A 17268-nucleotide genomic window follows, 5' to 3' on the forward strand; every position below is an offset into this window, starting at 1 on the left:
CACCCTCTTGGTCTCTAGTGGCGCAGCTCTGGATTTCTTGCTCTTGCCGATGGAGCTCTCTGGCATGTCCTCGACGGGAGCACAACACTCCGAAGAGGTGCACTTGCCGGAGTGGGTGCGAGAGGTCTCACCGGTCTTCTTCCCTGCCGGGGCTCCAGTAGCAGGAGCGAGTGCCTTGGTGGCAGTCACTGCAACTGCTTCCCAGTAGAGTTGGTCGGTGCAGATTAGTGCATCCTTCTTGTCGGAGGGGATGGGGATGATGGTCTTCGGCCCCGGCATCTTGAGCGTGTTGTATGCGTGATGTGACGCCGTCATAAACTTGGCTAGTGTCAGGTGGCCGAGAATCCCGTTGTAGGGCAACAAGATCTTGGCTACATCAAAAACAATCCTCTCTGTCCTGTAGTTTAACTCACCTCCAAACATCATGGGCTGCGTGACCTTACCCTTTGGCTCACTCCTCCCCGGTTTGACACCTTGAAACGTGTCTGTCTCTTCGAGGTCTACATCAGGAATCTGCAGCCTTTTGATCACAACGGGCGAGATCAAGTTTAGACCGGCCCTGCCATTAACTAGCATATTCGTCACCTTGAGGTTGCGTATTGTTGGCGAGACCAAAAACGGCAAACTCCCGACCGCAGTCGTGCGGTCATGGTGGTCCTCAGCGTCGAAAATGATAGGCGTCCTAGACCATTTCAGTGGCCTCTGAGCATCGAGGGATGGTTCCGTTGTTGTAATCTCACGCGCCCACTGCTTGAGTTGGCGGTGAGAAGTGTGCAACGAGGCGCCGCCATCGACGCACATGGCCTCCGTAGCCTTCTGGAACTCGTGCTCGCCGGACTCGTCATCTTCGTCATGATCATCATCTTCTTGCTTCATGTCGCGGCCCCGGGCGGGCCTCTCTTGCTGATTATCCTTTCCGCGGCGGCCTCCTTAGCCGCCACGCTTCTTGCCATACCCCTCGGCACCATCCTGGCCCTTCTCCTTGTGCCGCCTCTCATACTTGGCTTTTTGCTTCTCAACAAGCAGCTCGACTTGCCAGCAGTTCTGGAGGTCATGGCCCTTGGTGCGGTGGATTTTGCAATATTGCTTGTCGAAGCCTCCTGGCTTGTCGGCAACCGCCGAGGCTCGGCAACCGGCGCACCCGGCAATTTCCTTGCCGGGGTCGTCTGCCTTGGCCTTCTTGGCAGCACCGGTGTCCTCAGATCCATCGATGGCAAGCACGGTCTTGCCCTTCCGCTTCCTGTTGCAGCACCGACTCTTTTTCGTCGGGGTGGTCGCGTCTTTGCCTTTGGAGTCGGTTTCCGCGTCGGCGTCCTCGCCGGGATACTTCCTCCCCTCTTCCGCTCGAGCGCACCTATCGGCTAGAATATAAAGTTCGGCCACATCTTTGACCTTGTTCATTGTCAGCTCTTCACGCATCATGCGGTTGCACATATTTTGATGGAATGCGCTGATCACGGCGACGGGATGAACATCTAGGCTGAACCTCTGTATCTACTTGCACAGGCTTTCACCTTCCTTCTGGGGGATGATATGCAAATCGCTTGCCTTCCGATGAGCTTGGTGGCCTCTAGTAAAGGCGCCAACGAACTCATGGCACAAGTCCGACCAAGAAGAAATGGAATCCGCCGGCAAGTGCATCAGCCATGACATGACATTGGGTTTGAGTGCCACCGGGAAGTAATTGGCAAGCACCTTGTCATCGCGGGCTCCAGCAGCTTGCATCGCGATGGTGTATATGGTGAGGAACTCTGACGGGTGGGTCTTACCGTTGTACTTCTCGCCAACGTTTGGCTTGAACGTGCGGTAGGAGGGCCATTGGAACTGCCGTAGCTCACGAGTAAAGGCCAAGCAACCCAACTTGTAGGGTAGGTCGCCAGAGCCCTCGGTGCTGGGTGGTCCATAGTGGGCCCCGCCCGCCTATCTGACTGGTGGCGCGCATCGCGCCGGTGCTCGATGGTGGTTCGAGCATCTTCATAGGCTCGCTCCCGAAGAACTTGGCGCTGATCGCAGTGGGTCCATGGGTCGGACGACGCTATGGAAATGTTATCACAAGCGTCGTCACGACGGATCGACACCCGCGATGGCTGGCATGGAGGAGGAGAGTGCCCGTGGCCGCAGCGCCCCCGATCCTTCCACCACTGGCATGCGGCGGCTCGATGGAGCGCTGGCTAGACGGCACCGCCGGTCATGGCTCATCTTTGTTGGCAATGCCGACGAGGCTTCAGATGGTGGCTCTCCACTCATCGAGTTTCTCCGCAGCAGGAGGAAAGTCGAGGGGCAACTGCGCGTGCCAAAGCTTCCGCTGGCGTGGGTGGTGGCAAAAGCTACATGGACTGTGATGCGCTCCGACTTCTAACCATGTTAGAAGGAGCTCTATCACGGACTAGCAGTTGTACGCCGTTTTCGCCAGCACTTCGATGCGCACGTTGGCCTTCTACGTCCCACGAATGATGCACAAGACTCTTCCCACGACGGTGCCCAGGGTCGCCAGCGTGGTGACGTTGCTCGTCGCGCACAACCTAGGAAGAGCACGTCGGGGGCGCCAGTGTAGGTGCCTTAGAAGTCGCCGCGCCACCCATGGGTGGCACGACGGCGCCCCTGGAGGGCCCCGCGCCGCGTGTGGGGGGCCTAGCTCCGTCTTTGGATTTGGTGGCGTGTGGCCCGTCGTCTTGCGCCCGAACGACACCGCTCGCCAGGCTTTGGCTGCCAAAGCGATGCGGGTGTTCGCGAGCCATGCCTTGGCTTCCGTCCGCGACCGCCCCACCACTCGCCCGCACTGGTACGGGCCGTTCGGCCCCCGACGAGCCACTCGCCCGCACTGCTAAACTAACTGCTAGACTAGATTCTCACAACTGCGCACCCCCTACCTGGCGCACCAGAGATGTCAGTGGGAAACGACACCTATGGGGTCACTGGGTTCCCTTCTATGGTTGGCGTGCGCGGGGTTGTGCAAAGAGCGGGTCCGGCGGTTAGCACACAAATCGCACCCAGGTTCGGGCCACGGAGACGCGTAAAACCCTAGTCCTGCTTTGATGTATATTTAGGTGTTCTTATTTTCTTGAACTAGCTGCAGTGGCTCTCTAGTCCAAAAGATCAGAATCCCCCTCCAGTACGCCTCAGGCCTCCTTTTATAGACAAAAAGTGGTCGCCACAGTGCCACACAGGAGGTGGAAAGGTGTACAGGGGCTAAGTCTATCCCCTGGCATCGTCGGACAAACGCATTTAATGCGTTGCCGACGTGCCCTTCTCGCTTTATTGGGGACGGCAAAGAAGCTCGTCCCAGCTATCGTCGCCTCGCCTGGCTCCGACGTGCTTCCAAGCTGACGAGGCGTTGTAGCGCCACGTTGGCTGGCTGCTGGGCTGGCGCGGTGGTGGAGCCTTCACGAAGATCTACATGCCACCACACAGGTGCTTGCTGAGTTGGTGTAGAGGCCGCGCGCTGCCACGCAGGTGCCTGCTCAGCTGGTCGAGCTGGCAGCTATATGGGAGCGGCGGTGGAGTCTTGGCGGACGTAGGCCTGGCTATGGCCCTGCGGGCGTCCTCGGCAAGGGTCTTGTTGAGGGCCCAGCAAGGGTCTTGCTGCGGCATCACGGTCGTCCCCGGCAAGGATCTTGCCGGGGGTCTCGTAGATTTCCTTGGCAAGGATCTCGACAAGGGTCGTCGTCTTCTGGTTCTCATCTGATCTTGTGTATCTATGATCTCTACAAAGATCTGCATTCCACCACGGAGGTGCCTCCTGAGCCTTGGTTCCAATATGGCGTGGGAACCCCTTGGGCTCAAGGGGCAAGCTCTGCTGCCGCCAGGCAAGTTGCCACGGCAAGGATCTTGCCGAGGCTGCGGAAGCCACCCCGGGAAGGGTCTTGCCGGGGGAGTCCACCTCGCCCTCTTAGTCTCTTTGCCTCTCTGGTCTTGGCATTGCTCTGGTCGTCTTGTGCTCCAGCATCCCTCCTCTGCCCTGCTTAGTGTGGCCATGGGCGATCCTCTGACTGCCCTTGCACAAGTAAAGGGGTGCCAAAGGAGATCCCCTACTTTTGTACACCGACAGTCGTCCTGTCCCGTCTCGTCAGTGGTGCGTCCCGTCTGTGCTGGGTCTCACGTCGGCATGACGGTCAAACGAGTGCGCTCGATTCATCCAGATGAGGTACGTGCATGATCCGCTGGTTATTCTCATAGGATCGAGCCAGTCGGATAGTGTATGCATGTGTAGGATCAAAATAGCTAATGAACGTTAGCTGGGAGATTAGGCATTGGCAAACGTTTTTGCTGGCAGTTTCTTCAGATTCGCATGGTTTTTTATTCAGAACAACATGTCTGCTGCTTCAGAGGTAGGCATTTTTATTCCAAAAACTGCCACCTTCAAATCTTGTGTCGCAACTAAAACTGTCTGGAGTGTATTAGTAGGCTAGCTAGTGATCGATCAGTACCTTGTAAACACTGAGCGAACATAAATAAGGAACTACTAGTAACTTGTAAACACTGAGAACACAAAAATAAGGATCATGTTGTGCACAGTAGTAAGAGTCGATCCGTTTGAAATGTTCACACGAGACTCACAGGCCCGACATTGTAATATGTTCAGATTAGTAGCGCAAATTCACAACCAACTAGTATGATTCCCATACATAATATCAACATCTTAATGCATCTCAATGATTCACGGATCTATAAAAAACATTTGTTCTTCCTACTAACATGGATGCTCCTCTGGGACAACATTCAGTACAGACTGAAAGACATATTTGTTTGTGAAGTCTACAATTCCTCTTGCAAATGTAAGTGGTTTCACCAACAGCTAGAACCATGAGAATGAACCACACATGATGGAGGAACATCCATTGCAATATGATTTGTTCTTCTCTCGATCACACAACGATACTATTTTCGGAATACAAACTTTAACTTTGGCAAAATGATGCCCATTCTATAATCACACCAAAGCAATGAAGCACCTAGTGTTGGCCAATAAATACTACAGTACTACTTTTGTGCAGTCCATGAAGTGACTATCCAATCTTTCTGTGTCTATTGTCAAATGACACTTCATGCAGTGACTATACTATTCTCTTGTGCAGTTCCACCAAAATTGCGGTCACTTTGTTTGTTTGCCAAATAGCAATGGGTAGACATCTGTCTAGACAAATATCAAGCAGCTAGTAAACATATACCCTACCTTGCATTTTCGTTTTAAACATGTCTCTTCTTCTTAGCATCTGTCATGTTTTGCACTGGACAATTTGATACTGTCATGTATTGCCCTGGGCAATTTCGCAGTGAATTGATTTGCTGGTACAGAGCAGAAATATAGCGCCTATTCTTCATCAGACCAAGGATATCCATGTTTGCAGTGATGGAAGAGTTGAAATCGATACAACCGAAGTTGAGCATCCAATCATTGAATCATGTCCTGCACCTCCAATGTAGGTCCACCCTGCCAATAAATTCACATGCAAACCACTAATATTACTATCTAATGACAGTACAAAAAGAGTAGTAAGATAGTAGCAAACCATGTACCTTTGTAATGAACAGCTCATAGTGCCACCAATTAGATATAACGGTTTGGAAGAAAACATGCTCCTAATGTTGAACCATTCGGACTTTTTGTGTAGTTCCACTAAATCGAGCATCCCTGTTTGTATAGATATTGAAAGTGTGATTACTATAAACTAGTCGTCAACCCGTACATTCGCACGGGCTAGTATAAAATGTAGAAGAAGTGTATAAATAATTAAATATGCCTTTGAAGTATGTAGTTATACTCCTAGATTCATTGGGGCACATTAGCTTCAATATTAGTGAACTTGAGAAGTTCTGATTAGATGAATGGATGAGAGAACTGGTCAGACAACCTGTAGAAATCTACAAAATATGAAGCCTAATATATCAGTGTAGCAACGGAATAATAGTTTGCCAAATCAAAGAATCAAATATGGATGAGTGCCCAATATCGAAGAAGAACTCTATATGGAAGGACTGCAACTATTATGTTCAAAATCTTGTAGCCTAAAGAGTGCAAAGAGTGGTTGAATCTCTAGCATCGAGATTGTTCTGAACTATCATCTCATCAACTAGTTAATGTACAGAGAACATAACTATAACACTGGTGGCATTCCGTTGTTGCTCAAAAATAACTAAAACTAATGAACAAATTTATAAAATAAAATTCTATTTCAATGTTTTCTAAGTCGGATAGGGATCAAATTTGAAAGCGCTTTTAGCTTGCAAGTTGGGAAAATAGTAACTATAAGAATAGAGAATGCACACGTATATTAGAACTCCAAAGGAGCGGTCCATTGGCCACTGTATGAATTTGCTTCAAAAGATAATTTGCTCAGCACTCAACAATTTGTCTCAGCAAGATGTCCGATGCCTTCCACTGTCACCGTGTTGTTATGCTTGTTATAAATTCTGATGTTAGTTGAAAGCTCTCCAGGCATGCATCCATGTCTTGAACATGTGCTTGTGACTGGTTCTAAGCTTGCATCTGGTATGCCGCTGCCACACATCCATAAATGCTACCACGGTTAAGATATGAGAGACGACTATGAGCTGCTCCTTCTAGGCCATGCAGCGGACGCTCCAGAGCTACGAGAGATGGCAATGTTGATTGAGATGTGAGAAATGACGATTAACTGCTCCAGCGGATGTGAGATGGAGATCTAGAAATCTGCACAAAAAAGATCTTCTACGTGAAAGATGAGAGATTAGATGGATATTAACTGCTTGCTTGTAAGAGAAGGAAAGCAAATGTATGTTTTTTTCCTTTTAACCTCTATTCCCCTCCTCCCGTACATGCAAGCATACGGGCCTTTGCAACTTTTTTTTTAATTTTAACTTCTAGTAACTACAACCATGAGGAAATATTAAATGGAGATTAATCTCTTTTGGTTTCTTTTAAGAGAAGGAAACTTAATCGTATCACTTTTGGCTTCTATTTTCTACGTACTTCTATTTGAGCGATCGAGAAAGGATTATGGGCATTTCAAGAATTTTTTATGATACACATGCACAAAAAATGAATATCTCTAGTAACCCTATACTCAAGTTAGAATATATTTGATATGGGGTCGGCAAATGCATGGCCACTGCGTTATCTTTTATGCAAAGTAATCTCCTTGATATGGAAAACAAAATCTATTGATTGTATCATATATATAGCAGCAATTCTATTTCATGATTTTTATTAGGGCCATGCCACGCGTCCGCCGGTGGATGACTAGTAAACATCCACCGCCTTGCTGGCCGTTGGATGGACGCGAGGATGTCCATCCGATCTACCCACCCACGAGGGCTACCTCTCTTTCGCAACAAGAGCAATGTTGTAGAACACGTCCCGCAACATGATGCTTGTTGCAAAACATCGGGACCGCTATTTAACTTTATGAAACGCTGTGTGTGAAGAATTTTTTGCAACTGAGGCTTTGTTGCAGATTTTTTTTACAACTGAGGTTTGTTGAAAAAAATTGTCTTCACTCTTTTACAACATAGCTTATGTTACGAGAGAAAGTTCTGCAACATTGATGTTGTTCCAGAAAAATTTGAGGGGAGTCATGGAGTGAGGGGCACATGTCATGTGGGACACGTGTCCATTCCTCTTACAACAAGGCCTTTGTTGGAAATATCTTCTTTTGTATAATTTTCTGCAACAAGGGTCTTGTTGCAAAACTTTTTTTCTTTAATTTTTTGCAACAAAACCCATGTTGTGTAATATCTTTTTCTCTAATTTCTGCAACGAAACCCTTATTACAAAAATTGCAGCAACATCTTTGCCGCATCTAATTTTCTGCAACAAGCCACATGTTGCAAAAATTACAACACATCTCCGGCCGCGTCGCGCACTTGTGCGGTCATTGTTCGGTGGCATCATTCTGAAACAACATTGTTTTTGCAAAAAAGGACACGGGGGAGAGACGTGCGTGGTCAAGTAGGCCACGCTAGGTGGCAGATGCCTCGCGCCAGATCGGCCGGTTGATTATAATCATTTCCCTTTTATTATTTTGTGAAATAATGGGTATCCGAGGATGGCAAATAAATTCAGTCGTATGACCGGCTAGACGGCGAGATACATTTTCCCTTTTGTCTTTCTTGGAGTAAAAATTTCTAGCTAGTATGCATGTATCTCATGCATAACTCTAAGTCTCTAACTAATCATACCTAAACATTCCACGAGCTCTTGGCAGGGGATTAACCATATCATCCATGTCTTGCCATATGCTGAAATAATTATATGACCTTTTGAAAAACATTTCCAATACAATATGACTGCTATTGACTATTTGAATATTTAGCTTGGACTACATTCGTCTCGTCAGTATTGAGAACATGAACCAATGTATCCTTGGAGCGACATATATGTGATCTAATGATTTCAACATCAATAATGATAGATAAAATTGTGCTACAAACCTATGAAGATATTGAATCCGATCAATCCATCAAGATTATTCAGAGAAATAAAGGTAATATCATTCATGAAGCCCTTCAATTATATAGTGATACGATGTGCATAGATGTAGCTAAAGATGAATCTAGCCAGACATCTGGGAAGATATGCTGAAGCACTCATCAGCAAATTAGTTTAATATTCAATACTGCTTAAAAAGAGATACTTGTAAGTGTATCAACCTAGTATAAAATTCTCACAAATTCGTTTAAAAAATCAGTTATGCCAATGCTATGTGAGATCAGATCAGACTCAACTAGATCAAACCTTTTGCATCGGCGGCGTTCAACCCCTTCAACTACAATCTTACACTGGCACTTTCTCTTGCATCTTCTTAGGTGCAGTATCGGCAAAGAAGTAACCACATTAGCTTGCTCCTTTAACAGACTTCACAATGGTGTTCCACTGATTGTTCAAGAGGCAAGATCACATATAGCCTGTGACCGAGGTAGACTTTGCTATGAAATTACGACAACCATTTAGAGTTACAGTACTTTCTAACTCAGCTTGGTGATGATTTAAATGAGGAACCTATCTGCATATGTGCATGGCTCGATCCTTTGGTTCAAGGCATAAAAGGATGGGATGCAGTAATGGAAGAATTATGGGAGAACCACGTGTAATTGCATCGACGGCTTGATGCTGCTTTTGGAAGTGCCCTTAGCTAGACTTTGAGCATCAACTTGATGCGGTTTAAACCAGATTGACAACTTCCAGAATTGACGATGCAACCTGCAACATTCATGTTGCATCCATAAGTGCAAACTTCGATAGAGACCCACACTCTAGTATATACCATATTTATGTACACATGAGCCATCAATGTAGAAACTTATGAAATCTGTTACTTGTGCACGTGCATTTTAATAAATAGGGCATAAATTAGGCCAGATAAATATGGAAGAATATATAGTAACACATGACCTTGCTAGTATAGATAATAGATTGGCGGTGACTATATTCAAATAGTTATACCAGAGATTAAATTGTAGGAAATACAACTAAACCACAAACTACAGTTAAATTCCAGAGATTAAATTGGTCAGACTTCCATATTAACAAAGTTCCTTTGCCTAAATTAGGATCCACAAAAATATGAATATAAGCTTCAGTGAATGTTTGGGATTGTTTGTATAGAAGGGTTCAATTGTTAGCATGTAACTAAGATAATAAGTGAACTGAGTATGGATATATAACTCATCTTAAGATGACAGTGATGATTAGGCTCGATAGAATTCAAGCAAAATATAAAATTAACTTGAAATATAAACAGTACTGAAAGCCATGTCATGATATTTAAAGAGCAAATAAAACATCAACAACACACATCTAAGTCGGTAATCTCGATAAGCTGTCGGCAAGCCTGCAGTAGAGCTCAAGCGATTACCACAAGCAGACTAAGCTGTTTATATTGTTCTAGATAGTGATAAAATTATTTTAGAGTACTCACCTAGAACACACATACGGATGAGAGATCTGCATGTAATATTGATTCTATTAATTGTTGGTGACATGTGCAGTCTGTAGTATGAGCTACGACAACTTAAGGAACCTAATAAGACAACAACATTCTAACAGTGGACATGCCTTAGCTATGGCTTTGGCACCCAGGGGTGGAGCTGGACTGGCGAGCAACATTAGAAAAACAAACTGGCTCGATGCGACCTAATTATGATAGATCAAATAACTGACATACCTGAAGAAACAAATACAGAAAGCAATCAAATAAAGTTAATGACAAAAGATGTGTATCCTAGATGTGAAAAAACGTGACTCTTAATAGGAGGCACAAATTATATTAAACCTTTCATGATTTTACATAGCCAAGCTTCAACCACTGAATCAGAGACCTGATTGGAGATGAAGATGTGTATCCAAGATGTGAAAAAAAACATGATTCCAAACAGGAGGCACAAATTAGATGAAACCTCTCGTGATTTCACACAGCCAACCATCAATCACTGAATCTGAGACGTGATTGGAGATCAAGATGTGTATCAAAGATGAGGGGAAAAATGTGATTCTAAACATGAGACACAAATTAAATGAAACCTCCCGTGATTTCACACAGCCAATCTTCAACCACTCTATCGGAGACGTGATTGGTGATGAGGTAGCCGCTCCATGCTTCAGCTGTGTTAGACTTGAGGGAAGAGACATAATTAGAGTCATGATCAGAGGTGAGGTAGCCGCTGGAGGCCGCAGCGGTGCTAGACTTGGCGGAAGAGAAGGAACAGAGATAGAGGAGTTATTTTTGACGACCGAGATAGGAATAATAAACCACACGTGATAGAGGTTTCCTAGGGATATAATGCGAGTTAGTTATTAAGAGTTTTTTTGCATGGGAGTTATTAAGAGTCTGGAGTCGAGACTTCTTTTCTCTATCTCTATTCTTTCAATTGGATCGTAACTGTGCATGATGCACAAAAGAAAAAAAAACTATACATTTTTTCAAAGGGATTATTTATGAAGAAATCTCCATTTATAGAACACAAGATCGCTTATAATTATATATGTGTGGATCTGAACAATAATAATTCGGTCCCACCAGATGAACGGTTGGTAAATTCTAATTAACGTGGTAATTTCTTGGAAGTCTAGAATTAGTATAGGTAGGTATAGAAGTGGCACTAGTTAAAGCATAGAATCACAAATATAAGCATTCTAATTTATTAATGTAAAAGGTAGCAAGACTGGTTCTAACCACCTGTTTGAAGGAATAAATAAGGCAACAACGGCTTATGGTAGGAAGGCGTACATAGTATTTTCTTAAAAACTAAACCATTCTTGACCTTTCCTCTTCGTTTAAGCATATTTTGTGCAGTTCAACTAAAATAAAATGCCATCACCGCCTTGAAAATTCAGTGACATTGTACAAAAAGAAATGACTTACCATTACATCATGGTGTCAGGTATGTAATCGTGTGATAGCCTGGCTTATTAGGGATGATAGACAACTCATATCAATAAGGAATTCCTTCTTTTCCAGGAGCCCATTCGGATAGAACTCCAAAGTTAAGTGTGCCCAGCTTGCAGTAGTTTCAAGATGGGTAACCGACTGGGAAGTTGCTCCCGGGTGTGCATGAGTGAGGACAAAGTGCACAGAAAAGAATAGTATTGATCTATGGGGCCAGTCTAGATCCCGTCAGGAGAAACGACCACCGGCGGGTTTGTCCGTGGCATTACAAGTTGGTATCAGAGCCGGCCCTCACGGTTACACGGATGTTTGCAGAAAGGTGCGCGGTCATGTTGTGCATGACGTTTGTGACCCGTTGTGGCACACGACATGGCACATGTGTCGGACTGGAAGCACAGACGTATGTGCCAAGAGGGAACGTTCCTGTAGCCCAACGAGGACGTCCGTTCTTCTGAGTGGGGGTGATAGACTACTCATATCAATAAGGAATTCCTTCTTTTCTGGGAGCCCATTCGGACAGAACTCCAAAGTTAAGCATGCTCAGCTTGGAGTAGTTTCAGGATGGGTGACCGACCGGGAAGTTGCTCCCAGGTTCACACGAGTGAGGAAAAAGTGCATAGAAAAGACTAGTATTGATCTGTAGGCCATTCTAGATCCCGCTAGGAGTAGCAAACACCGGTGGGTTTGTCCGGGGCGTTACAAATCGACAGGCATTAGAGACAAACATACAGACCTCCTCCGATAACATAATGAACATTAATTTTAACAAAGGTGTGACTAGCTTTACTAGGATAATTTGAGTGAACTCTACACCCTCTGTTCCTTAATATAAGACGTTTTCGCAGTTTAATTTAAAGTACCCAAACATCTAGTATTTAGAAAAAACAGGTAGCAGTTTTCTTGAGAACATATCTAGAAAAGCTTGACACACTTTATATATGTCCATACGCTAATGCAACACCATTTGAATAGTACAAATATACACTAATCCAGTGGCTAGTGCAATAGTAGAGTAGTTTTTTTATTACAGGGTACAATACAATGGTTTTACTTAACAGATTTACATAAGCTAGCACTGCAAGATTTCTATAAGCATTAACAATACAAAATGTAAAAGTAACAAGTTTCAGCATTGTTATACTAGCTATGCAACATCGTTAAACCAAATACATAAGTCTGAAGGTAACTGGCATTATTAACTAATGATAATATAAAAAATTGCAAACCATGTACCTTCAAGGTAAATACCATTTAGAACTCGGGGGGACCTCAAAATTGCTATCCCAATCTTGACAATCGATCAAATATAAAAACTTGATCGAACGAATCAAGGGAAGAATCGGAGGAGGAGGTGCCCACTCTCGACCTTTCCTCTTCTCTTCATATTTTTTACGCACTTTAACCAAATTAAAATGACATCAGCGCCTTGGCATTTTGGTGACATTGTACAAAAAATTAACTTATCTCATGAAAGTGAGGTATGTAATCTATAAGCATTAACATTGCAAAAATCTTAAGGTAGTAACAAGTTTCATCATTGGTATACTGGCTGTGCAATAGCATTTGAATGCCTTAGCTACAAAATCTTTAATACATCCACAATCAACAGGTAACCCTGAAATAATCCAGTGACATTAAATGGCATTGCTTAAATTTATCGGTGGCATTAGACAGTGTGTGACATTAGTTAAATGTAGCATCACTTCAGCAGTAGCATTGCTTGACTTACCACTGGCGTTATACTAACAGCAAAAAAGTGGCAATATGAGCTTGGGAGGCCCATTTGGATAGTGGGCGCACCAGTACGATGTACCTCCACGGACGCAGAGAGTTGTGAGGGAGGTATGGTTGCCGAGAGCAACAAATATCCAGGCAGCATATGGATTGTGTCCCATTTTTGTTCTCTTTAGCCACCTTTTTCCTATGTGAGGACAACAAACTGATCGACCTGGTCATTCTCTATTGCATTTTCATGTCTTTATACCCTTTTTCACCCCTTTTCAACCAAGAGACACAAGACTCGTTCCTTAGCTACTGATTTCCCCCTTTTTCAACCTAGATGAGGGTTCGATGCCTAGTCTCTTCGACAGTACTTTATCCCTTCCTTTCCTTATTCAATACAGACATGGATTAGTCTGCATGAAGTAGTGTTTCCTTCAATAGTGCAAATTAAGGCTTTCATCTGCGTGACCAGCAGAGCAGAGGATAGAAAATTGGGAAGATGGTGGAGTGAAAAAAGATTCACGTGCAGTGATGTGGCAGATGGGGCAATACAACGAGGGTATGGTTCGGAAAGAGGTAGCATGCCTGAGGGTCGGTGGGAAGGGGCTTCGCTGGTGGTCATCGTCCTTCGCACACAGTACGGTAGCGAGATTGGGGACGGAGGCCATCCCGCGCGGGCACTAGGTTTGAGTGGACGGCCTTGTCGTCCGTGCGTGACCACGTTCGCCGATGACGAGTGCGTCAACGATGCATGTCCTTTTCTTCCCCGATGGATCTGTGACCAGCGGTGAGGATGGAGAGAGCGGGGCACCACCGTCTTTTTTAGATCTGGAGGGAGGGTTATAGTGTGAGAAGTAATTGGGCAGCCCTAAGAAAGCAAGTGCTGAAGCTCCAGCCTATATATCATTTCTGATACTAGTATTAGAGGTGGAGTAGTGGTAGAGTAGTTTATATTTTCTCTGCATACAGTACCAGTTAGTCGTGCTTAAAAACTGAACGGCATGCCATTAAAAACATAAAGTCGAGAAATAATGCAGCAGCTCGGGCCAACACGGCCAGATCGCATTTTGCACGAGAAATGACACACCATGTTTCATTGACATGTCGTCCTGTTCCAACATGTCAGTGAGACGACGGCGAGTCCTTTTGTATAATTTCCGAACGGAGGTCTATGTTGGCCGGGGCGCCTCTTCCTGTACTGTGGCAACCATCCACCAACTCTTCGCCTTTCATTCTCGATTTGGAACTGCTGTCACACGCTCTTCCTCCCCCCATTTTCCTTCACCCTTCCTTCTAGCATTGTTCGATCGTCTTCTCCATGGAGGGAACAGGCCGGAAATGACCCCATTATTCTTCCCTGTTCTGAAAGATGACGTGGTGGAGGAACTCATTGATCAGTGCAACGTCATCACCTGGGCTAGCATGGCACGTTCTTTCAGGACCATTCTTGACTCAACTAATAACATCATTACGAAGAACCCAAGGTTCTAGGAGCGGTTTGATCTTCCCTATCTTCTTTGCCATGACCCTACTCGCTGGCACGCGGTCGACGGAAGCCTCGCCTTATGCAAGTTGATGTCGCTTGATGATGAGACATGTGATGTTAAGATGCCATCGCTTAAGGGTAAGGCCTGGGTAGGCACAAGTGGAGATTGGGTTGTTTATATTGGGTACAACTGCGAGTGAGAACTTTGGAATGTGTACACTCGTCAGCAGATTCCACTTCCAAAATTCTCAGAGTGCCCTAAGGTTGAGTACACAGATGATCTACGTACGTTCAAATACGATCATAGTGACTGTCGTCTACGGAAGATAGGAATTTGTCGAGTTCCCCTCTTGGAATTACAGGAATTATCATGTAGTTGCTATCTTCGACAAGCTTGTTTCCGTCCTTACTTCCATGCCTCGATGGATATTGCTCAAAAATCAATTTATGTACATGCATGAGTACTGTGATGAAATTTAATACAAGCTTCTTGTGTTTGCTGCCACCACTCGTGGCACTGTTTTTGCATGGAATCCTTATGGTTTCGGTACATTTGTCTTCCACAATTATTATAATTGTTTCATCCACTGGCATGCGGGTTAGCTAGTTTCCCTTTACTAATTAACCTTCTTGTGTTTCTCAGGTCCTGTGAACATTCCACCACCTATACTTGAAAAAATTTATAACCAAGGGGGAGATGACGGTGGTGATGATCACGAGCAGGACCTATATACTCAGTGGCGCCTGGCAACATATTCCGATGGATCACCTCTTCTTGTCTGTATACAGCACGCTGCCGATGTTACTACTAAGGAAGCATGTGTTGTCTCCCATGGTAACCCTCTACGGACCTATTCCAACATCCATTGCAGGGTATTCAGGATGGATACTAGTGTGCCAGCGCCAACACCTTCTCCTTGGTTTAGTATTGATATTCTTGGAGAAAACTCCCTCTTCCTTGGACAAAACTATCCAATGATGGTGAAAGGTGATCCAGTTGTTGTTGACACAACATTCCTACCATTTATGAGAAGCAATTGTATCTATACCTCGGGCATTTCTATGGTTCCCTACCCTAGCTATCACAATATGTGTCCTGATATAGGCCGCTTCGGGCTGGATGATCAGTCCTGTGTTGGTATCGCTATTGACAATAGCTGGGCCTTCCCAAAGGCTTACCTATGGTTCAAAGCAAGTGTTTCGAACGCCGAGGATTGGTTGAGCTTAAGTTCATTTCATTGCTTAGTATATGTTGTGTGATAAAAACTTTAGTATTTACTAGAATGTTTTGCTGGAAATAATATATAATGCAACATGTATCCTCGTTATCGTCGTGTGTTGATGACTTCTGTATGTCATGAATGGTACATTTGTGTATGCGTGTCATAAACTCAATTTATGAATGGTATTTCAGTCACTTCTTAGAGTGTGAGTACCGTAGTAGTATAGCCAGTATCCGGTTAGATATGAAGTTGCCACATCACATAGAGCCAACCTAATAGTGGAGTATGCTAGCACAATAGAGCTAGGTGTGGTTAGTTCTAGTTAGTACTAGTATACTATCAACTAGAGCTAGGTGTCGCACGGAGGCCGATAAATATGGTTATAGCGTGACTGCATGAGGTGGGTTTGTACGTAGTATGTAGGCACATGGCTTGTCGTGTTTCTTACTCCTCTGGTCTAAATGTGGAGAAGATTTGGTTGACTTCTACCTCCTTTTGCCGACACGTGGGACATTCAGCATCCAGGTCGTGTCGTGCAAGAAAATGGAGTGCTAGTTGAAGCGATGTGATGTGCATATTTAGTTAAACTATAAATAGAATCTTACATATACCACTGGCAAGTCGAGGTGAAAGATGTGCAGGTTCTTTGGGTCGTCTCGTGTTTTCACTTACATGTTGCACCGCATGTGCGCAAACAGACGATGGGCTTCGTGCGTCTGCTGGCTCGCTAAGAAGAGAGAGAGGAGGGCTGAGCACGGACTCCAGGAAATTTCCTGACAATGTAAGTAGTACTAGTGGTTTACCGTACTCCTTAGCTGTACGTAACCAGCACCTTGATATAGTGGGGTGGCATGGGCCACAACTATCATTCACGTCTAGCAGTACAGCACACACCACCCACACAAGTCCTATCTGACACCAATTTTCTTGGAGTCTGTTCTACAGCCATCTCTTCTCCCTCCTATTTTCTCTAACTGAGCCACGCGCAGTGGGCAGGGTGGGGGTTTCTCGATGGTCAGTTTGCTCAACTGTGGTCCCACTTGTATGTGAAAATGTAACATGCCATGCATTCCCCCTTGAGCGGTGTGCCGGACCAACCCTGTGGGGTTGCAACATGAACACGACATGCTTTTCGTTTTGAACTTGCAACTTTTAAAGTTTGGTTCTTCTCCGTGGCGCGACCGATAGATAAAAATAACGATTTTCCCTAGAGTAATGGGAAGTTTGGTTCTGGCGCGGTTCATGCATGGAGTACATACAAAAATTATGAAGTTGATGTGAAATGTAAGATAATTACTAGTACAATATACTACTGCATGGAATTGACAGAAAGGGAAAGGTACATGCAGATCCATCAACAACATCCTCACGCCCTAGTGTGCTGGGTCACCTACCGAGGTGTGAAGAGCAGCGGCATTGGCGGCGAGCTCAACATGCTTCTGAACAATGCCATCCAAGGTTGGCCTATGGTCCA

The sequence above is a fragment of the Triticum dicoccoides genome, chromosome 4A (assembly GCF_002162155.2).
Source record: "Triticum dicoccoides isolate Atlit2015 ecotype Zavitan chromosome 4A, WEW_v2.0, whole genome shotgun sequence".
Taxonomy (NCBI): domain Eukaryota; kingdom Viridiplantae; phylum Streptophyta; class Magnoliopsida; order Poales; family Poaceae; genus Triticum; species Triticum dicoccoides.